We start from the raw sequence: 27,556 nt of genomic DNA, 5'->3' as shown, positions 1-27,556 counted from the left end.
CAGCACTAGGACTATCTCTTCATTGGATAAACGCTACATCGCACTAGGATGCCAGAAAGAAGGTTAAAATCAACTGATCAATATTTGAATATTAAAAATGAACCGACTTTGCAGTATGGTTTAAAACTACAGGCATCGGGAGAACATAACAGACCCCAAATCATAAACTCACGCCATACATTCCATCCAATCGCACGCAAGGTAAAAGTCAACGCCTCACTTTAGTACTTATCATTGGATGCTATAACTAAGCAAAGTCCGAGTCCAGAGGTCAGGAGAGTATCGCTCCTAAATTCTCAGAGGTGTAGTTCACCAGATAAGCAGGCCACAGCCTAGCATTTGGCACTGTGCTCTCTGCTACTGGTCTTGGTATGTCTATTGGAAAATAACAGGAAGGAAAAGACCAGACGGCCACAGACAATGCCTGGGGCATCATGATTAGGCACTTCCTAACCTCTGCCCTGCAGGCAAAAGCGAAGGGAAAAAAAACCTGGAAAATTCCTCTCCGACCACCCCCCCTCAGGCAATCGAAACCAGTCCAAGAGATCACACTGACCATGCATACACTAACTGTTAATTCACTTACCTTCCATATGATGCAATCCCTGCCTCAGCCAAGAACCAGTCCAGCTCCCTCTTGAAAGTGTGCAGAGACTCAGCACACATCGCTCATGCCGGCAATGCATTCCAGAGCTTCGCTACTCTCTGGGAAAAGAAGAACCGCCTAACATCTAGCCTATTCCTTAAGCTAGGAATCATTCTTCCAGCTCTCCTCTGAACCTTTTCCAAGAACATAAGAAATCGGAGCAGGTGTAGGCCATGCGGCCCGTCGATCTTGCTCCATTCAATAAGATCATGGCTGAACTTCTACATCCACTCCACTTTTCCGCATTATCCCCATATCCCTTAATGACCAACAATCTATCGATCTCAGTCTTCAATATACTCACCGACTGAGCATCCACAGCCCTCTGGGGTAGAGAATTCCAAAGAGTCACCACCCTCTGAGTGAAGAAATTTCTCCTCATCTCTGTACTAAAAGGCCAATGTAGTGTATGTACCTTTAAGGGGAGAACTACTTTTTACAACTCCTGTATACTGTAGTACCGGCAGTGACCACACCTGTATATAAACCCTGAGTAGGGATCTGTACTTTAGTTTTAGAGTAACCTTCATCCAGTAAACACCTGTTGATTGTTCCTCTGCAGTCTCTGTCGATTTATTGAAGGACACCATACATCAAAATTCACGGATTTAACATTGGCGACGAGTCGATTCGAACCTACCTGCAACTCTGTAGAAGAAGGCCGATTCCCCCAGTGCGGGCGTCGACCATCCGGAGAGGACTTGAACATCGCAGAGGAGGCTGTGGAGAGCTGGGCTTGGTTCCCCAGTCGCGACGATCCAGCGCAGCGGGCTGGCAGCAGGTACGGTGCAGACCCTTCCCGGACGGCGGCGGCTGGAGCCGACGGACGGCACAGAAAAAGGCCGAGTAGCGTCGATGGGGTAAGAGAGAGGGTAACCGGGTTGAAGACCGAGCGGCGTCAACGAGAGAGGGGAAAACGCACAGAGCGCGGCCGGGGTTTCAAGGGCTGAGCAGCGTCCGCGGGGGAAGAAAGAAAGCGCGGGAGACGCAATTTTGAGCCAGCGGAGAAGGGAGAGCGCGGGAGACGCCATTTTTAGCCAGTCTAACCACACCCAGGGATGCCGAAGAGTGGCAGTGTCACAGCGTTCGACAATGAAGTCAAAGATTGGGCAACATATATAGAACGCATACAAGTGTACTGCAAGGCGAATGAAGTGCCAGATGCCAGGAAAGCACTGGTATTGTTGAATTCCATGGGTGCAAAAACGTACGGCTTACTGCGAAACCTAGTAACCCCAGAGAAGCCAGTGGAAAAGGATTTTGAAAGCATAGTGGCAATCCTACAGGACCACTTAAACCCCACACCGCTGCTGATAGCAGAAAGATTTAAGTTTCACAAAAGGAACCAGCATAAAGACGAAAGTAATGCTGAGTATTTAACGGAACTGCGCAAGCTATCGAAACACTGCCAGTTTGGAACAGGACTAGCAGATACTTTAAGGGACAAGTTTGTGTGTGGGCTTCAAAGTGAAGGAACCCAGAAACGGCTTCTATCAGAAAAGGATCTTACGCTGGACAAGGCATTCAGCATGGCAGTATCACACGAAGCAGCCGCACGGGGCGCTGTAGAGATACAACGGAGACCGCAAGAATATGGCACAAATGAAATGTCATATGGAGCAGTGAAATGTTATCGCTGCGGCAGAACAACACACGACCATAAGGATTGTTGGTTCAAGGACCAAGTGTGCAGACAGTGTGGAAAAGTAGGACACATAGCAAGTGTCTGCAGGTCGGGAAAGAAAACCAGCAGCAAGAAATCTCCACAGGAGAAGTACAAAAAGGTACATAAGGTGACGGAGAGTAGTTTAGACGAACAGAAAAGTGATACAGACTCCGGAAGCAAGGAGCTGGGTTGTCTGAAACTACATAATGTAATCAAAATGGAGGATCACCAAACTATCTGGGTCACGCTCAAGATAGACGGAGTCCAAGTGAAAATGGAATTGGACACAGGATCAGCCCTAACAGTCATAAACCGAAGGGACTACAAGCGGGTATTCTCACATATACCCTTGAGAGATACAGAGATTGTCTTGAAGACGTACACGGGGCAAAAAGTCTACCCCAAAGGAAAAATTAGGGTGAACGTGATATACAACGGCAAGGAAACACCAAAAATGGACCTATATGTATTGCCAGATGGAGGACCAACACTACTAGGGCATGAATGGATCCGGAAGATACAGCTAGATTGGCATTCCATACAAGCACTGACTGTAGATGCCAAAAAGGATGACGACGTCACACCTAGACGACTGTCAAAAATGCTAACTGACGCACAAGTGTTCCAGGAGGGACTCGGAACACTAAAAGGCATAACAGCGACGATCAAAATAGAGGAAAATGCAAGCCCAAAGTTTTTTAAGGCCAGACCGGTACCTTATGCGATCCGCCCAGCCGTCGAAGCAGAGCTGGAAGGTTTGGAACGTTCAGGAGTACTATCCAAAGTGGACTGGAGCGAGTGGGCTACACCCATTGTTCCTGTAATGAAGAGGTCGTTGAGTAATACGCCTGGGGAACCAAAGAAGGTTCGCATCTGTGGGGACTTTAAGGTGACAGTGAACCCAGTCCTTCACACTGTACAATATCCGCTTCCGCGGATTGAAGATATTTTCGCCTCGCTATCTGGAGGGAAACGCTTCACTAAGATTGATCTGGCCCAGGCGTACCTGCAAATGGAGGTAGAAGAAGCCTCGAAACAGTACCTCACGATCAACACTCATAAAGGTCTCTACCAATACAACCGGCTGGTGTTCGGGGTAGCTTCAGCTCCGGCTATTTGGCAAAGGGCAATGGATCAAGTCCTGCAAGGGATTCCAGGGACCCAGTGTTATTTGGACGACATCCTGGTCACGGGCGAAAATGACAGTGATCACCTCGCCAACCTGGAGCAGGTGCTCACTAGATTGAAGGATTATGGGCTCCGAGCTAATCGCCACAAATGCGAGTTTTTCCAGAAGCAGATCTTGTATTGTGGCCACGTTATTGATGAAGAGGGGTTACATAAGTCCCCTGAAAAGATTGAGGCAGTAGTCAAGGCTCCAGCACCGGAAAATGTGTCACAACTGAGGTTGTTCCTCGGGTTGGTGAACTACTACCATAAGTTCTTGCCGAATTTGTCTACAGTACTACACCCACTGAACACCCTACTGCAAACGGGGGTACCATGGAAGTGGAATGACGAATGTAAACGAGCTTTCCAGAAGTGCAAAGAATTGATCACATCAAAAGAGGTGTTGGCTCATTTCAACCCAGCACTACCAATTCGGTTGGCGTGTGATGCATCACCCTATGGCATTGGAGCGGTGCTGTCGCACAAGTTCCCGGACGGCTCGGAGAGGCCAGTAGCCTTTGCGTCTCGGTCACTAACCTCAGCCGAGCGTAACTACGCCCAGATTGACAGGGAGGCCCTCAGCTTAGTGTGGGGAGTGAAAAAGTTCAACCACTATCTGCACGGGCAGAAGTTCGCCTTGCTGACTGACCACCAACCACTTGTCTCCATCTTTAATCCAAAGAAGGGCGTTCTGGTGATGACTGCGCAACGGCTACAAAGATGGTTCCTTTTTCTAGGGGCGAACCAATATGAAATCGAGTATAAGGGCACGATACAGCATGGAAACGCTGATGGGCTATCACGCCTGCCACTGCCTACTGCGGAGGAAGCACCAGCAGTGGACCCTGTCGAAATATTTTATTCGACTATAATTGAACGCTTGCCAGTAACTAACGCTGATATAGAGAAGGAGACCCGAAATGACCCGACACTGTCTCGGGTATATGACTTGACGGTGAAGGGATGGCCAACACATGGCGACTCACTGTTGCTAGCATTCTCATCCAGAAGAGAACAGCTGTCAGTATGCCAGGGGACCTTGATGTGTGGATCCCGAGTGGTAATTCCACCCAAGTTAAGGGAGAGAGTGCTCAATGAGCTTCACGAAGGCCATCTGGGAGGGGTGAAAATGAATAGCCTTGCTAGGGCTTATGTGTGGTGGCCGGGGATCGATCAGCAAATCGAGGACCTGACAAAGAGCTGCTCAGGATGCCAGAAGGTCCAAAATGCACCACCACATGCCCCTCTACACCCATGGGAGTGGCCCTCATCTCCATGGCAACGAGTGCATAGTGATTTTGCTGGTCCATTCATGGACTCAATGTTTTTAATAGCCGTGGATGCGCACTGAGGTGATCAAAATGTCCTCCACCAACACGGAGAAAACTATTGCAGTCCTACGGACCATATTTGCCAGGAACGGCTTGCTAGAGCAGATTTGCTCTGATAACGGACCACAGTTTGTGTCCGAAGAGTTTCGAAGATTTATGAAAAGGAATGGGGTAAGGCATTACACATCCGCCCCGTATCATCCAGCCACAAATGGATTGGCTGAGAGGTTCGTACAAACCTTTAAAAAAGCAGTAAGGGCCATGGGCGATGACGACATTCCACTGCAGCATAAGGTGGACAATTTCCTGTTAGCCTACAGAAATGCGACACATGCAGTCACCAACCAGACCCCGGCCATGATGTTCTTTAACCGAAGGTTGAGATCTCGTCTGGATTTGCTCAGACCAAATGTACGAAGAGATGTTGAGAATAAGCAATTCCAGTACATTAATGAGAAGCCGACAAGGAGCTTCAATGTAGGGCAACCAGTCTTGGCCCACGACTACCGAACAGAGAAATGGCAACCAGGAACGATATGCACACGGCAGGGGCCACTAATGTACACAGTGGATGTTGGGGAGAACATTGTGAGATGCCATGTCGACCAGATCCTAGAGTCACAGGAATGAGTCAACCCCAGGTCTCGCGTACCTGGTGATGAACCCGACATACAGGTAGCATCTACCCCAGAAACAGTAGCATCGGAAGCTGATGAACCAACCGACGACAGGGGGCCAGAATCACCTCCGCACCAAGAGCAAGACACTCAGGAAAGGCGCTATCCAGAAAGGATCAGGAAGCCGCCCCAAAGACTGAATTTATAAATGGACTATTTGCAGTTAATGTTGCATGTTAAAAGTGTTAATTGTTAAATGAATGTTATGGTACTGCTAATCTAAAAGGGGAGGAATTGTAGTGTATGTACCTTTAAGGGGAGAACTACTTTTTACAGCTCCTGTATACTGTAGTACCGGCAGTGACCACATCTGTATATAAACCCTGAGTAGGGATCTGTACTTTAGTTTTAGAGTAACCCTCATCCAGTAAACACCTGTTGATTGTTCCTCTGCAGTCTCTGTCGATTTATTGAAGGACACCATACATCAAAATTCACGGATTTAACAGTCAACCCCTTATTCTGAGACGATGAACCTTAGATCTAGACTCTCCAGCCAGGGGAAGCAGCCTCTCAGCATCTACCCTGTCAAGCTCCCTTAAGAATTGTATACGTTTCAATGAGATCACCTCTCATTCTTCTAAACTCCAGAGAGTATCGGCCCATTCTACTCTATCTCTCCTCATAGGACAGCCCTCTCATCCCAGGAATCAATCGAGTGAACTATATCACCCAACAGTACCCCAGATGCAGTCTAACCAACGACCTGTATAATGACAGAATGGTGTCCTTTGATTTCTACTGAATGGGTTGTATTAATAGAACCAATACCCTGTTAGCTTTGACTCTGCATTGGCCATGAACCTTCAGTGATTTGTGCACAATAACACCTAGATCCTTTTCTCCCTCAAATGCTTTCAGTATTGTTCCCTGTAAATGATAAGTATATTCTGAGTTGGTCTTACCTATCTGGGTTAAATGCCAATTGCCATTGTTTGGCCCATTCCCTATACGCAACTAATTATTTTTGCTACTCCTCTACAGTCTTAACACTTGCACAAATGTTAGTATCATCTGCAAACTGACCCCCAACACCACTGTCCAGGTCATTAATAAAAACAGTGAACAGTAGTAGGCCTAACACCGATCCGTGGGGGACACCACTAGTAACCAGCCTCCAGGCTGATTCACAACCGTTGACCACAACTTTTTGGCTGCGGGATTGGAGCCAATTCCTAATCCAGTGTATCAAATTCCCACTGAAACCACAAGATTCCACCTTGTGAAGTAACCTACTGCGAGGTACCTTATCAAAGGCTTTCTGAAAATCCAGATGAACAGCGTCAATGCGATTACCCTCATCCGCTAACCTAGTAACTTATTCAAAAAACTGAAATGAGTTTGTAAGACACCACCTTCTTTCCTGGAAGCAGTGTTTTGTATCTAATGGTCAATGATCTCCTTCCCAGTGATCATAAAGAGCATCTCTTCAGATCCATTCTTGCATCTTTCCTATGATGGATGTCAGGCTGATGGGCCCGTAGTTCCCTGGCTCTAATGTGTCTCCTATTAAAAAAATCAGAACTACACAAGCTACCTTCCAATCTAAGGGAATGATCCTTATTGAGCAACTGAAGGTGCGGGCAAGGGGCTCACAGAGCACATAGAAACATGGGAGCAGGAGCAGGCCATTCGGCCCTTCGAGCCTGCTCCACCATTCAATATGATCATGGCTGATCCTCAATCTCAATACCATATTCCCGCTCTCTCCCCATACTCCTTGATGCTTTTTGTGTCTAGTAATCTATCTATCTCCTTCTTAAATATATTCAGTGACTTGGCCTCCACAGCCTTCTGTGGTAGAGAATTCCACAGGTTCACCACCCTCTGAGTGAAGAAATTTCTCCTCATCTCAGTCCTAAATGTCCTACCCCGTATGCTGAGACTGTGACCTCTCGTTCTAGACCCTCCCAGCCAGGGGAAACATCCTCCCTGCATCCAGTCTGTCTAGCCCTGTCAGAATTTTATACGTTTCAATGAGATCCCCTCTAATTCTTTTAAACTCTAATGAATACAGGCTTAGTCGACCCAATCTCTCCTCATACGACAGTCCTGCCATCCCAGGAATCAGTCTGGTGAACCTTCGCTGCACTCCCTCTATGGCAAGTATATCCTTTCTTAGGTAAGGAGACCAAAACTACACACAGTACTTCAGGTGTGGTCTCACCAAGGCCCTGTATAACTGTAGTAAGACATCCTTGCTCCTGTACTCAAATCCTCTTGCAATGAAGGCCAACATACCATTTGCCTTCCTAACTGCTTGCTGCACCTGCATGTTTGCTTTCAGTGACTGGTGTACAAGGACACCCAAGTCCCTTTGTACATCAACATTTCCCAATCTATCACCATTTAAATAATACTCTGCCTTTCTGTTTTTCCTACCGAAGTGAATAACTTCACATTTATCCACGTTATACTGCATCTGCCATGTATTTGCCCACTCACTCAACTTGTCTAAATCGCCTTGAAGCCTCTTTGCATCCTCCTCACAACTCACAATCCCACCTAGTTTCGTGTCGTTAGCAAACTTGGAAATATTACATTTGGTTCCCTCATCCAAATCATTGATATATATTGTGAATAGCTGGGGCCCAAGCACTGATCCCTGCGGTACCCCACTAGTCACCGCCTGCCACCCCGAAAATGACCCATTTATTCCTACTGTCTGTTTCCTGTCCGTTAACCAATTTTCAATCCATGCCAGTATATTACCCCCAATCCCATGTGCTTTAATTTTGCAACTTCTTATGTGGGACTTTATCAAAGGCCTTCTGAAAATCCAAATACACCACATCCACTGGTTCTCCCTTACCTATTCTACCAGTTACATCCTCAAAAAACTCCAATAGGTCTGTCAAACACGATTTCCCTTTCATAAATACATGTTGACTTTGTCTAATCCCGTTGATATTTTCTAAGTGTCCTGTTATCACATCCTTTATAATAGACTCTAGCATTTTCCCTACAACTGATGTTAGGCTAACCGGTCTGTAGTTCCCTGTTTTCTCTCTCCCTCCTTTTTTAAATAGTGGAGTTACATTTGCCACCCTCCAATCTGCAGGAAATGTTCCATAATCTATAGAATTTTGGAAGATCCCAACCATCTTCAGCTGCTTCATCAATGACCTTCCCTCCAACATAAGGTCAGAAATGGGGATGTTTGCTGATGACTGCACAGTGTTCAGCGCCATTCACAACTTCTCATAATGAAGCAGTCCATGCCCGCATGCAACAAGACCTGGACGACGTTCAAGCTTGGGCTGATAAGTGGCAGGTAACATTCGCGCCACATAAGTGACGGGCAATAACTATCTCCAACAAGCGAGAGTCTAACCACCGCCCCTTCACATTCAATGGCATTACCATCGCCGAATCCCCCACCAGCAACATCCTGGGGGGGTCACCATTAACCAGAAATTTAACTGGACCAGCCACATAAATACTGTGGCAACAAGAGCAGGTCAGAGGCTGGGTATTCTGCGGCAAGTGTCTCACCTCCTGACTCCCCAAAGCCTTTCCACCATCTACAAGGCACAAGTAAGGAGTGTGATGGAATACTCTCCACTTGCCTGGATGAGTGCAGCTCCAACAGCACTCAAGAAGCTCGACACCATATAGGACAAAGCAGCCCGGGATTGGCACCCCATCCACCCCCTTAAACATTCACTCCCTCCACCACCGGCGTATCGTGGCTGCAGTGTGTACCATCTACAAGATGCACTGCAGCAACTCGCCAAGGCTTCTTCAGCAGCACCTCCCAAACCCGCAACCTCCTCCACCTAGAAGGACAAGGGCAGCAGGCGCATGGGAGCACCACCACCTCCAAGCTCCCCTCCAAGTCACACACCATCCTGACTTAGAAGTATGTCGCCGATCCTTCATCGTCACTGGGTCAAAATCCTGGAACTCCCTCCCTAACAGCGCTGTGGGAGTACCATCACCACACGGACTGCAGCGGTTCAAGAAGGTGGCTCACCACCACGTTCTCAAGGGCAACTAGGTATGGGCAATAAATGCTGACCTTGCCAGCGACGCTCAGATCCCATAAACAAATTTTTAAAAAATGCATCCACTATTTCCATGGCTACCTCTTTTAGTATTCTGGGATGCAGATTATCAGGCCCTGGGGATTTATCGGCTTTCAGTCCCATTAATTTCTCCAGCACTATTTTTTTACGAATACTAATTTCCTTCAATTCCTCCTTCTCACTAGACCCTTGGTTCCCTAGCATTTCTGGGAAGTTATTTGTGTCCTCTTCCATGAAGACAGAACCAAAGTATTTGTTTAATTGCTCTGCCATTTCCCTGTTCCCCATTATAAATTCTCCCATTTCTGACAGTAAGGGACCTACATTTGTCTTCACTAATCTTTTTCTTTTTACATACTTGTAGAAGCTTTTACAATCAGCTTTTATGTTCCTTGCAAGTTTACTCTCATACTCTTCCCCTCTTAATCAATCTCTTAGGGGGAGAAATTCAGTATCGCCCCACTTGGGGCGCAGTTATCGGCTGGGCGCAAAGATTAGCGCCTGGCGCTAATTATCGCCTCCGACTGCAAACTTGGCTTTTATCGCCCCTGGAGGTGATTGGAGCGCTAAATCAGGCGCTTCACACCTGTCTTAAGGCGCAAAGGCCAAGGAGCGAGGCGCTAACTCACAGCGCTGGCGAAGCTCGTGATGTCAGTCAGCAATGGAACACAGACACACTGGCACCGGCCAATTCTTAAAGGGGAGTTCTGATGAATGGTCATCGACCTGAAACGCTAACTCTGTTTCTCTCTTCACAGGTGCTGCTTGACCTGCTGAGTTTCTCCAGCATTTTCTGTTTTTATCTTAAAGGTTTATCTTGGTCTCCATCCACATCCTGTTCATTGCAGCCTTGAGTCTCGGCCTGGAGAGACCTGTACATCAAATCTGCTGGAAAGAACAATGGAGAGGCCCAGGGAAAGAGCTCAGAGTGCAGCCCCCACAGTCTCTTCTAAATAGCTACAAGGAAGGTCAAATCAAGATGAACCTGTAAAGTGCTGCTCAGTACCCAAAACTCCTTCACACAGTGTAGAATCTCTCCAGAAGTCTCTCTCTCTCTCAGAATGCGTGGTGCAAAAATGTCACCAACAAAAAAAGGCAGGAAGCGGTCGCCTTTAAATAGCGCTCCCCCAGTCCCTTCCCGACTGCAAAACGCTCCCCTCAACCTGTCATTACAAGCGGCAGGCGTTAAGGCAGGGGGCGCCACTCAATTTCCAGTCCGGGGCGCTACCGGGGCGTTGCGCACTCGACTGACGTCATGATCTGCCGGCGCAGGAGATCGTGGCGGTAGTGTTGCGCACCGCTGCAAAATGTCCGGTCAATTTCGCGAGAGGCGCAGATATCGCTGCGCCCGGGCGCTAGTTGGTTTGCGCCCCACTTAGCGCCCTCTTAAGGCGCTAACGGGTGGCGCTACCAACTGAATTTTTCCCCCATAGTCCTTTTTTGCTGAATTCGAAACTGCTCCCAATCCTCAGGCTTGCTACTTTTTCTGGCAACTTTATATGACTCCTCTTTGGTTCTAATACTATCCTTAATTTTTTTTGTTAGCCCTGGTTGGGCCGCTTTTCCTTTTGTGTTTTTGCGCCAGAAAGGAATGTATAGCTGTTGCAATTCATGCATTCGTTCCTTAAATGTTAGCCATTGCCTATTCACCATCATGCCTTTTAATGAAGCTCCCCAATCTATCATAGCCAACTCACTCCTCATACCTTCGTAGTTTCCTTTGTTTAGATTTAGGACCCTAGTTTCGGATTGGACTACTTCACTTTCCATCTTAATGAAGAATTCTATCATGTTATCATCACTCTTCCCTAAAGGACCCCGCACAACAAGATTATTAATTAACCCCTTCTCATTGCACAATACCCAATCTAGGATAGCCTGTTCCCTAGTTGGCTCCTCAACGTACTGGTCTAGAAAACCATCTCGTACACACTCCAGGAATGCATCCTCCACAGTATTATTGCTAATTTGGTTTGGCCAGTCTATATGTAGATTAAAGTCACCCATGATTACTGTAGTACCCTTGTTACATGCATCTCTAATTTCCTGTTTGATGCCATCCGTTACATTACCACTACTGTTTGGAGGCCTATAGACAACTCCCACCAATGTTTTCTGCCCCTTGGTGCTTCTTAGCTCCACCCAGACTGATTCTACATCTTGATTTTCTGAGCCAATATTGTTTCTCACTATTGTTCTGAGTTCATCCTTTACTAACAACGCCACCCCACCTCCTTTTCCTTTTTGCCTGTCTTTCCTAAATATCGAATATCCTTGGATATTCAGCTTCCAGCCTTGGTCACCCTGCAGCCATGTCTCCGTAATCGCAATGATATCGTATCCGTTTACATCTATTTGCGCTGTTAATTCGTCTACCTTATTACGAATGCTTCGCGCATTCAGATACAGTGCCTTTAGATTTGTCTTTTCAACATTTTTAGACATCTTAACATTTTTTTTGTACTATAGCCCTATTTGTCTTATTACCTGTCCCATCTCTTTAAGCACCCTTGGGTAGATGTTATCTAGACCTGGAGCCCTATCTATTTTCAGATTTCCTATTCTATTCAAGATGACATACCTATTTCAATATTTGTAATGTTATTTAATACAGTGCATCCCACAGCTGAACATGAACATTATTCTTTGGAGTAGAACTGACGTGAAATAGTTATTTAAAAGCTCTGCTATAACCTGGGAATCTGCTTGAATCTGTCCTAAAGAGTAAGGAAGTCTTGCTACAATTGTACAGGGCCTTGGTGAGACCACACCTGGAGTACTGTGCACAGTTTTGGTCTCTTTATCTAAGGAAGGATATACTTGCGTTGGAGGCGGTGCAACGAAGGTTCACTAGATTGATTCCTGGGATGAGAGGGTTCTCCAATGAGAGATTGTGTAGCATGAGCCGATACTCTCTGGAGTTTAGAAGAATGAGAGGTGATCTCATTGAAATATACAAGATTCTGAAGGGGATTGACAGGGTAGATGCTGAGGGGTTGTTTCCCCTGGCTGGAGTGTCTAGAACTAGGGGGCACAGTCTCAGGATAAGGAGTAGGCCATTTAAGACTGAGGGTTGTGAATCTTTGGAATTCTCTGCCCCAGAGGGCTGTAAATGCTGAGTCTTTGAGTATATTCAAGGCTGAGATCGATAGATTTTTTGAATCTAGGGGAATCAAGGGATATGGAGATTGGACAGGAAAGTGGAGTTGAGGTCGAAGATCAGCCAGGATCTTAATGAACGGCGGAGCAGGCTCGAGGGGCCATGTGGCCTACTCCTGTTCCTATTTCTTATGTTCTAAACTGTCTTTCAATGGTCCTCTATGATCTTAGCAGTAATCTGACTCCTGACAGAGCTGAAAACATGACCTGTGACTCCACAGCATGTTTGTGGAACAAACTTTAATGCAAATCGTCTTATGAATGTCAGCTTGGCTCAGTGGGGAGCACTCTTGCCATTGAGGCAGAAGAGTGCGGACATCCTAGGATTAAAGCACACGTAACACTGAGAGAGTAGTGCATTCAAGAGGTGGCATCCTATAGATGATGTGTGCCTATTTTTCTATGAAATATATTACACTATACGAAGAAAAACAGAAGTAACCTTCCTTCAACCAACCCCAGGACGTTCTGGTGTGAAATGGCACTCCACACAACTATTGCACTTCAAAGGATTTATTGTGATCTTTGTATCAGCTGTGGCTCAGTGGGTAGCACACTCACCTCTGAGTCAGAAGGTTGTGGGTTCAAGTCCCACTCCAGGGACTTGAACACATAAAGCTAGGCTGACACTCCCAGTGCAGTGCTGAGGGAGTGCTACACTGTTGGAGGTGCTGTCTTTCGAATGAGACGTTGTGAGGAGGATGCAGAGAAACTCCAGTATGATTTGGACAGGTTGGGTGATTGGGCAGATGCAGTATAATGTGGATAAATGTGAGGTTATCCACTTTGGTGGCAAAAACAGGAAGACAGATTATTATCTGAACGGCAATAGATTGGGAAAAGGGGAAGTGCAACAAGACCTAGATGTCCTTGTGCAGCAGTCGCTGAAGGTAAGCATGCAGGTGCAGCAGGCGGTTAAGAAGGCAAATGGTATGTTGCCTTCATAGTGAGAGGATTTGAGTACAGGAGCAAGGATGTCTTGCTGCAGTTGTACAGGGCCTTGGTGAGACCACACCTTGAGTATTGTGTGCAGTTTTGATCGCCCTATCTGAGGAAGGATGTTCTTGTCATGGAGGGAGTGCAGTGAAGATTCACCAGACGGATGGCAGGAATGACGTATGAGGAGAGATTGGGTCGATTGGGCTTGTATTCGCTAGAGTTTGGAAGAATGAGAGGGGATCTCATTGAAACCTATAAAATTCTAACAGGACTGGACAGACTAGATGCAGGAAGGATGTTCCTGATGGCGGGGGAGTCCAGAACCAGGGGTCACAGTCTAAGGATAAGGGGTAAGCCATTTAGGACAGAGATGAGGAGGAATTTCTTCACCCAGAGAGTGGTGAACCTGTGGAATTCTCTACCACAGAAGGCAGTTGAGGCCAATTCATTAAGTCTATTCAGGAAGGAGTTAGATATATTTCTTAAGGCTAAAGGGATCAAGGGATATGGGGAGAAAGCAGGGACAGGGTACTGAATTTGGATGATCAGCCATGATCGCATTGAATGGCGGAACAGGCTCGAGGGGCCGAATGGCCTACTCCTGCTCCTATCTTCTATGTTTCTATGTTAAACCGAGGCCCTGTCTGCTCTCTCAGGTGGATGTAAAAGATCTCATGGCACTCTTTCGAAGAAGAGCAAGGGGAGTTGTCCCTGGTGTCCTGGCCAATATTTATCCCCAAAAACTGATTATTTGGTCATTATCACGTTGTTGTTTGCTGTGCGCAAATTGGCTGCCGCGTTTCCCTACATTACAACAGTGTCCACACTTCAAAAAGTACTTCATTGGCTGTAAAGCGCTTTGGGACGTCCGGTGGTCGTGAATGGTGCTATAGAAATGCAAGTCTTTCTTTTTTTATCATCTACCTGGTGTCCTTTTTTGCAATGAATCCCCCCCGGGGCCTGCCCCCAATGTAGGGTCATCGACCTGAAACGTTAACTCTGTCTCTCTGTCTCTACAGATGCTGCCTGACCCGCTGAGTATTTCCAGCATTGTCTGTTTTTATTTAATAACATTTACTTACCCAGGCAAGCCTTTTGGCTAAGATCAAGTGTAGCATCTGTTGGTATCTGATGCGTCCCCTATCTGGGGACCATGGATTGACCATGTATTGAATTGACCATGTATTGATAGCAAAATACTGCAGATGCTGGAAATCCAAAATAACAACAGAAAATGCTGGAAAAACTCAGCAGGCCAGGCAACATCCGTGGAGAGAAAATAGAGTCAACGTTTCGAGTCAAACTCTTTGTCAAGACTGGAAAGGCACAGGAAATTAAATAGATTGAGAGGCCAGGCTGGGAGATAACAAAAAAGAGATATTAAGAAGTATTCAAAACGAGACAAGATGGTGATAGGACTAGTGGAGACAAAAGACGGCTCCAGATTAGGTGTGAAATGTGCTGGCAGAATGGGAGACAGCTGCCATGTGGGAGAGAGAGGAAAAAAAAGGGGGGGGGGAAGGGCCAAAACAAAGGTGGGGATAAAAAATAGGTAAAAATGTAATGGGGGCCGAGGTTATGATCTGAAATTGTTGAACTCGATATTGAGTCCGGAAGGCTGTAAAGTGCCTCATCGAAAGATGAGGTGCCGTTCCTCGAGTTTACGCTGAGCTTCCGTGGAACAATGCAAGAGGCCGAGGACGGTGAGGTCCGAGTGGGAATGGGGGCGGTGAATTAAAATGACAGGCGACCGGAAGCTCGGGGTCCCCCTTACGGAGGTGTTCCGCAAAGCGGTCACCCAATCTGCGTCCGGTCTCCCCAATGTATTGAATTGACCATGTATTGAATTGATTTTTGGAACAGAGCGGGGAGGAAAAAAAAAGCCTTCATTGCTTTAGTGAAACCGCATCCCCTATTACCTCTGATCACTCTTGCATGTTGGGTGAAGCTCCCTCCCCCTGTTGACCTGGTCACTGCTCCACGTGTCACGTTTGGTTGGCAGGAGGGCCAGTGTGACACCGCCCACCGGGGCTGACGTCATGACGCAGGGCGTGGGTCGGTCCCGCCCAGCGCTCGCGCCTTGTTTTCCATGTCATTTGCCAGCCAGCGCCGGCCGTGGCGAGCGATCAGCAGCGTCGGCCCGGCCTACTGCAATTAATCACAGTGGATTAAAAACAAAAAGGAGAGAGAGCGCGAGAGAGACACTGATTAGGTAACGATGACTTTACCTGTGTAAAAAAAACTCACCATTAGGATGTGATATTCCGCTCACTTTTCGTTGAAGAAAAAAACCGGGCTCGACCTAAAGGCGGGATGGGCGTTTGGTTGGCGAGCGGAAATACGTCACGCTGAGTGGCAGCCAAGCTGACCAATGCAGGGCGGCCGCTGCGTGCCGCTCACTTTGAGTGGTAGTCGGACCGGCCAATCACTCGGCGAAAAGAGGCGGGATTTCCGGGAGGGCGGGTGGGAGAGGGCGAGAATGTGAAGGTTCTCGGTGCGCCGCTTGTGGCCTCGGGAAGGTACCGCAAGGTCACCCGGCGGCTTTCCCCGTGTCCGGCTCGCCACCGGGACCGAGAGCTCGGCGACATACCCGGTGACAGGCGTTTTTGGCTGCGAGAGTGGCTCCAGCGCCCCGTCACTTGAAGCGTTGGCCCGGGGTGGGGGGTATGGGCACCACCTTCACCCGGGAGGAGGACACTTGACTCCGCTGCCCCCCTCCGGGTGAAAAGCTGTTAGCTTGGCTGGTCTCAGGCCGGGCTGGTACTGAGCCCCACACAGGCCCAGGTCCAATCCCCGGGTGCCCCCTTTTCCCTTGCCTGGACTCTTGGTCTTCCCGCCAGTGGGAAAGGTGCTGGATTTGGGGAGGGGTCTCTCTCTCTGTGTGTGGTGTGTGTAGCTCCCCATTCCTGCCGGTAATCCAGTGATCCTGAGAACATGATCCAAGGTGACCGACCTGCTGTGACCCTCCATGCCCAGGTTCAACCTTGACCAAGTCCCACGGGGGCACAGCAGACCTGGAAACCACCATTTTTCACGCAAAGGCATCTCACACTTCAGGAAGAAATGGAAGGAGTTAAAACAAAAACCACACGACTCTCCTTTCATCCTGAGCCCTTTGTCAACTGGATGTCAATTCTGGTTCCAGCATAGGCATCGCTCACGTTTAAAAATAAATCAATTTCTTAGCTGTGCCCGAGGTGAAATCTTGCCTTGCCTGTCTGTGCTCCGCAGTGTCTTGAGCCCTATCTCGGAATAGCATATTACTGGAAGAACCTGATTTAAGATACCTTGCATGTGTAGAATCAACGATCCTACTGAAGTGTGTGTGTGGAGACAGCAGGAGAGAGTTGATTTTTCTTCTTTGTCTCCTGCCCAGTGCCTCTTTCTAACCCTCCTCTTCTGGACCTTGATTTAGCTGGCTGTTACTATTTTTTTTTAGGATCTGTCATGTTCTGGGGGTGAAATAGTTGTGGAGGGCAGACAGTTTCTTACCGAGAAGGAAATATCAAAGGACGATTTGTTCCTTGTACTCAGTGTCCAAACAATTCTGTCGAGACATGTGAGCATGCTCTCTCGGTTGAGGAATTGTGTGGTCTGGCAACCCAGAAAGCAATAACATTTCCCAACTTGACCTGCTAATATGTAAAAGCCCCTGCTGTGACCGGTTAAATTAATAAAAGTGAAGGGAAGGCGGTAAATCTGCATTAGAAACAACAGCTTTTTGTATAGCGTTCCTTGCATAAAAGGATGTCTCAAAGCAGTTTACAAAAGGAATGGGGATGTGTTTGGGGGGTGGTGGGGGAGGGGAGATTGGTGACACAGTAAAGTAGGTGTTTGAAGTCACGTGAAATGCTTTTGGAAGGGAATTGCAGAAGGCTCAGGTTTAATGGTTGAAAGATCAGCCTCTGATGGTGGATGGAAGGGGTGGGTGTGGGCAAACTATAACCTGGAGCCAGAGGGTTGGAGGGTGTGGGCTGGGATGCGTGGCTGGGCATTTCTCACACCGGGGTGGGGTGAGGTTGTGGAGGGATTTGAACATGAGGATGTTGAAATGAATTTATTGGGGCACAGGGAGGCAGTGAAGATGGATGAGGATTGGGTGATGGGGCTAGGTTGCCAATTGCTGGAATAGCTGAACTTTATGAAAGGTGGAGACAGGAAGTTGCCCATGGAGAGCATTGAGAAATTGATCCCTGAGTTAATGGGAGTAGGGAGGGGCAAGGAGTAGGGATAAGGAAGTCTTCTGACGGTGTTTGACCGTGGTCTTTGTGATGGACGAGATGTGGGATTGAAATGCAGCCAGTGATTTGAATCTACGTTGCAGTATAAATGGGGCATGTCTGTAGCGCCAGCAGCTTTTCCCAGATGGATTCCAGAAAACCCAACGGCACAGAGGGAGTGAAATGATTTTGGTACCAGTTTACTGCACAGGATTAGGTTGTGTTATACCCTAAACTGAGTACAGCAGGTGTGACAGTGTGGAGTGTTACCTTTCATATCCTAGGTAAGGCCGTACAAGAGCACTGCTGAAAGGGAGACCTGCGGCATTTGTGCATGTCTAAGCTGCTGCTCCTCTCATTGGAGGCTACTTTGTACATGTCTGATTATTATTGCACAAGTGAGGAGTTGTGCACATGTACAGAGGTGTGATTTCACTCGGTGATCTACCTCCACTTGCTTGTAAGGTCGTTAGGGGAGGTACGGAGTCCATTGGCTGTTTGTGGGCCCCACAGAAAATGTGGGTGTCTGCTGTCAGAATCTCAAAGATCAGATCCTTTATATAGAAACATAGAAGATAGGGGCAGGAGTAGGCCATTCGGCCCCTCGAGCCTGCTCCGCCATTTAATGAGATCATGGCTGATCATCCAAACTCAGTACCCTGTCCCTGCCTTCTCCCCATATCCCTTGATCCCTTTAGCCTTAAGAAATATATCCAACTCCTTCTTGAATATATTTAATGAATTGGCCTCAACTGTCTTCTGTGGTAGAGAATTCCACAGGTTCACCACACTCTGGGTGAAGAAATTCCTCCTCATCTCAGTCCTAAATGGCTTACCCCTTATCCTTAGACTGTGACCCCTGGTTCTGGACTTCCCCCGCCATCGGGAACAGCCTTCCTGCATCTAGTCTGTCTAGTCCTGTTAGAATTTTATAAATTTCAATGAGATCCCTTCTCATTCTTCTAAACTCTTAGCGAATATAAGCCTAATCGACCCAATCTCTCTTCATATGTCATTCCTGCCATCCCAGGTATCAGTCTGGTGAATCTTCGCTGCACTCCCTCCATGGCAAGAACATCCTTCCTCAGATAAGCACGGTGGCATAGTGGTTAGCACTGTTGCCTCACAGCGCCAGGGACCCGGGTTCGAATCCGGCCTCGGGCGACTGTCTGTGTGGAGTTTGCACATTCTCCCCGTGTTTGCGTGGGTTTCCTCCGGGTGCTCCGGTTTCCTCCCACAGTCCAAAGATGTGCGGGTTAGGTTGATTGGCTATGATAAATTGACCCTTAGTGTTAGGGGGATTAAATACGTGGGGTTACGGGGATAGGGTGGGGTATGTGTTGGTGTAGGGGTTACGGGGATCGGGTGGGATATGTGTCGGTGCAGGCTCGATGGGCCGAAATGGCCTCTATCTGCACTGTGGGGTTTCTGTGATTCTGTGTGAAGGCGACCAAAACTGCACACAATACTCAAGGTGTGGTCTCACCAAGGCCCTGTACAACTGCAGCAAGACATCCTTGCTCCTGTACTCGAATCCTCTCGCTACGAAGGCCAACATACCATTTGTCTTCTTAACCGCCTGCTGCACCTGCATGCTTACCTTCAGCGACTGGTGCACAAGGACACCCAGGTCTCGTTGCACTTCCCCTTTTCCCAATCTATTGCCGTTCAGATAATCTGCCTTCCTGTTTTTGCCACCAAAATGGATATTAGTGAATGATGCCGGCTGTCGGGATATCATCTACCTGCCATTACCGGTGTTTGTATCAGTGTAAAAGTATCTACTGAGGTGATGAGCAGGGACACACACCTCAAAGTTACCAAGCTTTTGGAAAAGCTGGAAAAACTTTAATCTAGGCTCTGTATTCTACTGTAATTGGTGGTCAATTAATTTTTGTTAAACAAGGGGTTGAGGGAAACAGGACCAGCATCTAATGAGTTACACTTTGAACTTTGACAGGATCTCCGACTTTAAAACTAGTGGCTGTATATCCTGATGAGCAAGTATTTGTCGGAAGTCTGTGTGTGGGAGCACAATAGGGTGACTATTGATTTGGAATGCATTCACAGGTTAGCTAGACCAAGCCTATTTCTAATGCTGTGTTGCTGAATGCATGTCCAGGCAAGTAGCACTCATTTTGACCCTTGTGTTACTACACACTTAATAGCAATTTGATATTGCAGTAACTTATCTCCTTAACGGTGCCTTTGGGAGCTGCTTAAAAACTGCTTAAAGAATTGTATTTAGTGTCAGTGATTTGTATACTTGGTTCCGGGAGTGTTGAACCAAGTATTACCCATGAAGTGCTAGACATTTGACTCTTGCGTTCAGCACTAGATGTGCCTTTATTTTGGCCTGTGAGTGCAGAGAGTTTAGCAGTTCAAAGTGTTAATTTGATTGGACTCCTGGGGTTGATTGGAGGCGGGACTCCTGGGGATGATTGGAGGCTGAAACTAGGGTTATAAAGTAAAGTTAGGATGTGGAATTTGAAGAATCAATCAGAAACAAGTCAGCCCTGTGTGTCGTTGAAACAGAAAGTATCCCTTTCACCTGCTCGATCTGTTCTTCTGGAAGCGGTCTGTTCTGGTTGTTGTGAAGGTATTTTCTGAATTCTTCTTAAATGTGCGCAGTCTTCATGTAAAGGAAGTATTTGAAAAAGATTTTTTCTCTCTAGCCCAGTTTTCTGGCATTCCAGCACAGCACGGAGAGATCACCTTTCACAGTAAGCTACTGGGGAGGCTACTGTTGGTAGATTCTTTGAGTGGTATCACTGCAGCTACTGTCCACGTATGTGCACGATCCAGCTGGGAAATGAAGTAAATTCCTAACTTGGCTGAGACGGGCAACCCAGAAAAGTCCCGGTAGATCTTTGGAATCTGATAATGATGGTCACGGTGACCGCAAGTCCTTGTGCCGTGAAGAGATGGAAGGTATTAGTTGTTGATAATCTGCCGTCAGTATGGGGAACCTGGATCTGGCCAGCTGCAATGCGAAGTACATTGACCTTGATTTGGATTGCTCTAACAAAAAAACTACTTATAACAAAAGTAACCTGACACTCGTAATGAACACTTTGCAGTAAAATGAGCATTACAATGAAACACTCGGACCTGCCTACTGAGCACTCTGGAATATGTTGCAACAGCTCGTGGCAGGAGCTTAAAGTTCTGTGCTGAAGATTTTTTAAAGAGGGGGAGACTGGGGGCTCGGCAGAAAGAGAGGGGCAATGGGGTTCGCTGGATGGGGAATTGGGGTCAGAGAGATTAGGGGAATGGAGGTCAGAGAAAGAGGGGAAAATGGGGGTCAGAGAGAGAGGGGAAATAGGTGTCAGGAAAAAGGGGAATGAGGTTTGGAGAGTGGGGAACCCCAGAGGGCTGTGGGTGCTCAGTCGTTGAGTATATTCAAGACTGAGATCGATTAGATTTTTGGACTCTAGGGGAATCGAGGGATATGGGGATAGGGCTAGAAAGTAGAGTTGAGGTCGATGATCAGCCATGATCTTACTGAATGGCGGAGCAGGCGCAAGGGGCCGTATGGCCGACTCCTCCTATTTCTTATGTTCTTAAGAATTTGACAAAAGATTGTCCCAATAATTTTGTAAGTGAGCTGAGTGGTTTCACATGTAGTGGGGTCAAATCCTTGCACAGGATGTTATCAGTCATGCTTTTAATCATGAGTCTGTAGTGGAAATTGGAATGAACTAAGGCGCAAGAGCTGTAGCTCACGAAGACGTGGCAGCTTAGAATAAACTGAGGAGCTCAACAGCCTTTGCAGTGAGATGCCCTTTGTTGGGCTTCCTCTGGTTGAATGAACTTGTTGAAATTCAGTAGTACGATAGCAAAATACTGCGGATGTTGGAAATCCGAAATAACAACAGAAAATGCTGGAAAAACTCAGCAGGTCAGGCAACATCCGTGGACAGAAATTTGAGTTGACGTTTCGGGTCGAACCCTTCTTCAAAACTGGAAAGAAAAGATAGATCGGAGGCAGGGCTGCGATCGGACAAAAGAATAAAAGAAACATCTTAAATTGTAGTAAAAACAGAAAGTGCTGGAAATACTCAGCCGGTCAGGAAGCAGCAGTGGATCTGGAGTTTCATCGAAGTGAAACGTTAACTCTGTTTCTCTCTCCACAGATGCTGCCTGACCTGCTGAATATTTCCAGCATTTTCTGTTTATATTTCAGATTTCCAGCATCTATTATTTTGCTTTTGTATTAAATTGTAGTGTGTTTTTTTGGGGAGTTGATATGTATTTTGTGATCATCGAGTTGAAGGGCGCCCTGGCTGGGGAATAAAACACAATGGGGCAGAATTTGCCGTCGGTATGATGGCGTACTCTGAGTATACCATCATACCGCCCTCAATGGACAGCAAGTTCAGGATTTTCCGCATGCGCATGCACTAAATCCTGAACTTGCGATGACTTGACAAATCAGCTGCTCCGACATTGAAATCCTAATTGGTGGTGCAGAGTTGGGTTAATTGCCCACCAACTGCCCAGCAATTACGCCTGAAAATGTTATGGCTGGTGCAAACAGGTGGCAGGAACCTATTTGCGCACAATTCTTGCGAATGCTGCAAATTGGAGCGATATCCTTCTTGGGTATTGCTAGAAAATAAGTGACTGATATGTTTTAAGTGGGTCCACAAATTGTGCAACCTTCTCATTATGTAAATGCAGACCGATCGTGAGGAAAAGATCTACACTTCCAAAGTTGTGGTCTTCCTCCTGCCAGCTTTTCACAAGCAACTAGTTTTGGCGACTTAACCGCCAAATGTATTTCTGCTAACTTCTGTATGTTGTTAAACAGTTTAATTTTGGAAAGTTTTTCTGATCCGGTCCGACTGGATGTGGCAGTGATTTAAACACTGAAATGTTGACACCTGTACTTATGAGGGTAGAAACCCATCAAGGAGATCAAAGCCTCAATCTTAAATTGATCCAAATACTCATCCATATCTAGCTTTCATTATACTCAAATTGTCCCTAAATTAGTTAAAGAATGCAAGAGTCATAGGATAATGGGGGTGAATGAGGGACCTTCTGTTTGCTGATTGGAGCATCGGCCCACGAGATCCAAGTACGCTTACACACTCTGCACCCCTGGGATCTGTGGGCCGCTGCGCTCAACTCCGCAGTGTCTGACAGCAACCTCTCGTCGAAGGGTTAGCTCCAGAGACAAGACCTCAGAGACATGGACCTCAAAGCACTGGAGAGGTACCACCAATGCTGCCTCCGCAAGATCCTGCAAATCCATTGGCAACATCAGTGTTCTTGCTCAGGCCAACATCCCCAGCATCAAAGCTTTGACCACGCTCGATCAGCTCCGATGGACGGGTCACATCGTCCGCATGCCCGATGCGAGACTCCCAAAACAAGCGCTCCACTCGGAGCTCCGACACGGCAAGAGAGCCCCAGGCGGGCAGAGGAAACGCTTCAAGGATACCCTCAAAGCCTCCTTGGAAAAAGTGCAACACCCCCACTGACACCTGGGAATCCCTGGCCCAAGACCGCACAAAGTGGAGGAGAAGCATCCGGGAAGGCGCCGAACGCCTTTGCCGAAGCGGAAGCCAAGCGCAAGCAGCGCACGTCAACCCAAGCACCCCACCCGCCCGCCCCTTCAACCACCGTCTGCCCCACCTGTGACAGAGACTGTAGGTCCCGCATTGGACTCGTCAGTCACCTGAGAACTCATTTTTAATGTGGAAGCAAGTCATCCTCGGTTCCGAGAGGCTGCCTAAGAAGAAGTGGGAGGGTTTTCAGCAGGCAAGTGTGCATTTGGTTTGGATGCCGGCGGCATAATCCTTAGTTACGCTGCTGACCGCAAAATCTGGGCCAATATCACTTTTGATACCTTGTAACTGTATCAAGCATTCCCAGATCAAGTATAATACATGCATGTGTACAGCAAAGCTCCTTTTACCTCCACTCCAGCAAGGTGCCACAGAATCAGAGAATGGTTACAGCACAGAAGAAGGCCATTTGCCCCGTCGAGCCCGTGCCGACTCTCTGCAAGAGTTCTTCAGCTAGTCCCACTCCCCGCCCTTTCCCTGTAGTCCTGCAAATTTCTTTCCTTCAGATACTTATCCAACTCCCTTTTAAAAGCCGTGATTGAGTCTGCCTCCACCACCCTTTCAGGCAGTGCATTCCAGATCCTAACCACTCGCTGCGTAAAGTTTTTTCTTGGTTCTTTTGCCAATCACCTTAAATCTGTGTCCTTTGGTTCTCGACCCTTCTGCCAATGGGGACAGTTTCTCTCTATATCTACTCTGTCCAGACCCCTCATGATTTTGAACACCTCGATCAAACCTCCTCTCAGTCTTCTCTGCTCCAAGGAGAACAACCCCAGCTTCTCCAGTCTATTCACGTAACTGAAGTTTCTCATCCCTGGAACCATTGCAGTAAATCTTTTCTGCACCCTCTCCAAGGCCTTCACATCCTTCCTAAAGTGCGGTGCCCAGAATTGGACACAATACTCCAGGTGGGGCCCGAACCAGTGTTTTATACAGGTTCATCATAATTTCCACGCTTTTGTACTCTATACCTTTATTTATGAAGCCCAGGATCCTGTATGCTTTTTTAACTGCTTTCTCAATCTGCCCTGCCACCTTCAACGATTTGTGCACACATACCCCTAGGTGTCTCTGTTCATGCACTCCCTTTAGGATTGTACCCTTTAGTTTATATGTCCTCTCCTCATTCTTTCTACCAAAATGTATCACGACACACTTTTCTGCATTAAATTTCATCTGCTACGTGTCTGCCCATTTCACCAGCCTGTCCATGTCTTTCTGAAGTCTATCACTATCCTCCTCACTGTTCACTATACTTCCAAGTTTTGTGTCATCTGCAAATTTTGGAATTGTGTCCTGTACACCCAAGTCGAAGTCATTAATATATATCAAGAAAAGCAGTGGTCCTAGAACCGACCCCTTGGGGGACACCACTGTGTACCTTCCTCCAGTCTGAAAAACAACCGTTCACAACTACTCTGTTTCCTGTCACTTAGCCAATGCCGTATCCATGCTACCACTGTCCCTTTTATTCCCTGGGCTTCAACTTTGCTGGCAAGCCTATTATGTGGCACTTTGTCGAATGCCTTTTGGAAATCCATGTCAACCGCATTACCCTCATCAACCTTCTTTGTTACCTCATCAAAGAACACGATGAAGTTAGTTAAACACGATTTGCCTTTAACAAATCCGTATCACATCCTTGTAACTGTGTCAAGCATTCCCAGGTCAAGTATAATATACCCACGTGTGCAGCAAAGCTCCTTTAACTCTGCTCCAGTAAGGTGCCACAGCTGCATCCTCAGCAAAGCAGTACCTCCTTTAGTGACACATTCCCACTACTGCCACCATTCTTACGGCCTCTAAGTGAAGTTGTCAATTTATGAGCAGTGCTGTGCTGCGGAATTCGTCCACAGGGAGTATAGTTCAAACTCATTATTTTAGTTTATATATACAAACTTTTCCACTCGCGTTTTCCCAGAAATCAGGTGGTTAACTGACGCGATGAACTTTCTGTATTGCGCAGTGAAACAAGCTTGCAGTGCAGAAAGAAACACTTTTTAAAAAAAAATATAAGTTGGAATAAAAATTATGCGTCAGTTTTTTTTGCAGAGCCGAGCACAGCCTTTTATCAGATATGCATGGCAGCTCCATAGAGACAAATTCCTTCTGGTGCTGATCCAGTTTAGCTGCAGGAAACTGTTGACTCATGACCTTTCTGCGGTGTTAAAACGTCTGCTACCCAAGGGGAAGAAGTAGTCTGGTCACAAAGTGCAGCAGATTTGTGAGCTGTTTACGGTAACTGAACTTTGAACTTGCTTTATTTCGTATTGACCAGTGAGGCGTGATTGGGTAGCTGAGGAGTTGAACTATTAGCAGCCTGTGCCCAGAACCATTCTGGAAGGGGGATTTTTTTTTTTTTTTACAGTCCATGGTTATTTATACACCTGTCCACTGCCAGCTAAAGTCTGCAGGAGTATTTCCTCGGAGTAAGAATGCACTCTCTGACCCCATCAGTTCGTTCGTGATTGCCGTGTTGCAGAAGGTGGTGTTCAGGGTTTCTCTGTAACCTGCCAATAATCGGCACAATATGGTATATGCAAATCAAGTCACCTGACCTACCTGTTCAAAAATATATATAAAATCTGCAGTGGTGTATGCTGACCACTGTGGGTGACGATCTGATTGTCCCGAAAAGCATCATGGGCATGTTGTGCCCATGATATCTGTGATGTGACACAGCCTGAGGCACCTCGTGATGTGTATCTGGGGAGGGCAATTCATGAGTCATCACTGGGTTGTTCCTGCACACTTTGTCATCTGACTGAAGCATCACTGACACCCACACATCTTTTCATATTTATCTTAAAAGCACAAATGTGTACACAGGAAACTCTTTTAACCGGCAACATTCAGGAGTAGGTTCAGGTAAGTTTTACTATATATTAGTGGCTGTGTAGCCGGGGTTCCTGGATCTGTGGCCGTGCAACCGGGGTTCCTGCACCTGTGGCCGTGCAACAGGGACTCCTGGATCTGTGGCCGTGTAACCGGGGTTCCTGCGCCTGTGGCCGTGCAACAGGGACTCCTGGATCTGTGGCCGTGTAACTGGGGTTCCTGCACCTGTGGCCGTGCAACAGGGACTCCTGGATCTGTGGCCGTGTAACCGGGACTCCTGCACAAGTGCCGTGTAACCGGGACTCCTGCACAAGTGCCGTGTAACCGGGGCACCTGCACCTGTGGCCGTGTATGGGGCTCTCGTACCTTGGTAAGTATACCTCTCTGTAATCCGCACTTTGTGATCAACCGGCGCCATGCTGGTCCTGTTGGTGCCGGATAAAAAAGAGTTTGCTGTAGTTCAGGGGTGTCTTTCAATCTCGTGGCATTGATCAAGGTCTATTCAATACACAGCCAGGTGTGGCTCAGTTGGGAGCACTCTTGCCTCGGAGTCAGAAAGTTGGGAGTTCAAGTCTCGCTCCAGTGACATGAGCACATTTTTGGGGGAGTTGAGAACTTTTTTCACCCAGAGGGTGGTGGGGGTCTGGACCTCACTGCCTGAAAGGGTGGTAGAGGCAGAAATCCTCCGTTTTTAAAATGTACTTGGATATGCACTTTGTGGTAAACCACTGCTAACTCTGTACATGTCTGTGGGGTAAACCACTGTTAACTCTGTACAGGTCCGGGCATGTCTCCGCCCCTGGCTCCACCCCTAAGCCTGGGTATAAAGGTGACTCACCACCCTTCCCCCGGGAGCTCTTAGGATGGATCCACTAGCAGAGGCATGCTCCAGTTCTTAGTCAATAAAAGCCTACTTCGTATAAGTTCAACTCGTAGTCTTGTTGATAGTGCATCACACTTGAAGTGCCGTAACCTACAAGGCAAATTTCTGTGCTTCTATTGCAACGAGTTAATCATGATGCCATCAAACTTTAGTCTTTTAAAGTTTGATTTGCTTTTTGATTATTTTTCCAAAGTGCATGAAATTTTAACATGACAGTCCAGCTAAACAAACTGAGTATTAGGATGCTTCACCCCTCTCCCCCCCCCCCCCCCCCCCCACCCCTGTTGCTGTGACTTCCCTCACATTTATTTTTTTCAAAATGAGTTGAATCTTATGAATTGAAGCCCTCCTGTGAAGAGCTGTTGCACTAGGACGGGGCGGAGGCCATTTTAATTTGAGTTGATTTGTAGCATTCACTCAGAATGT

At 47.2% G+C, this 27,556-nt stretch overlaps 1 protein-coding gene across 2 annotated transcripts in view; it reads left to right on the top strand.

Moving 5' to 3' along the window:
• The first annotated feature begins 15,723 nt into the window (after positions 1 to 15,723).
• ogdha (oxoglutarate dehydrogenase a) overlaps positions 15,724 to 27,556 on the top strand; it is a 141,711-nt gene continuing 129,878 nt past the window's right edge. The window contains exon 1 of one of the 2 annotated variants that reach the window (XM_085971235.1): positions 15,724 to 15,828. The gene's annotated coding sequence lies outside the window, so the exon portion shown is untranslated. The remainder of the gene's footprint in view (positions 15,829 to 27,556) is intronic. The other variant, XM_085971236.1, reaches the window with a different exon arrangement.

Source organism: Somniosus microcephalus, chromosome 30 (genome assembly GCF_052327205.1).
Source record: "Somniosus microcephalus isolate GS21.2 chromosome 30, FLI_Smic_1.0, whole genome shotgun sequence".
Classification (NCBI taxonomy): domain Eukaryota; kingdom Metazoa; phylum Chordata; class Chondrichthyes; order Squaliformes; family Somniosidae; genus Somniosus; species Somniosus microcephalus.
Note: the sequence above shows the minus strand (reverse complement) of the source record. Positions and strands in the feature narration are given on the sequence as shown.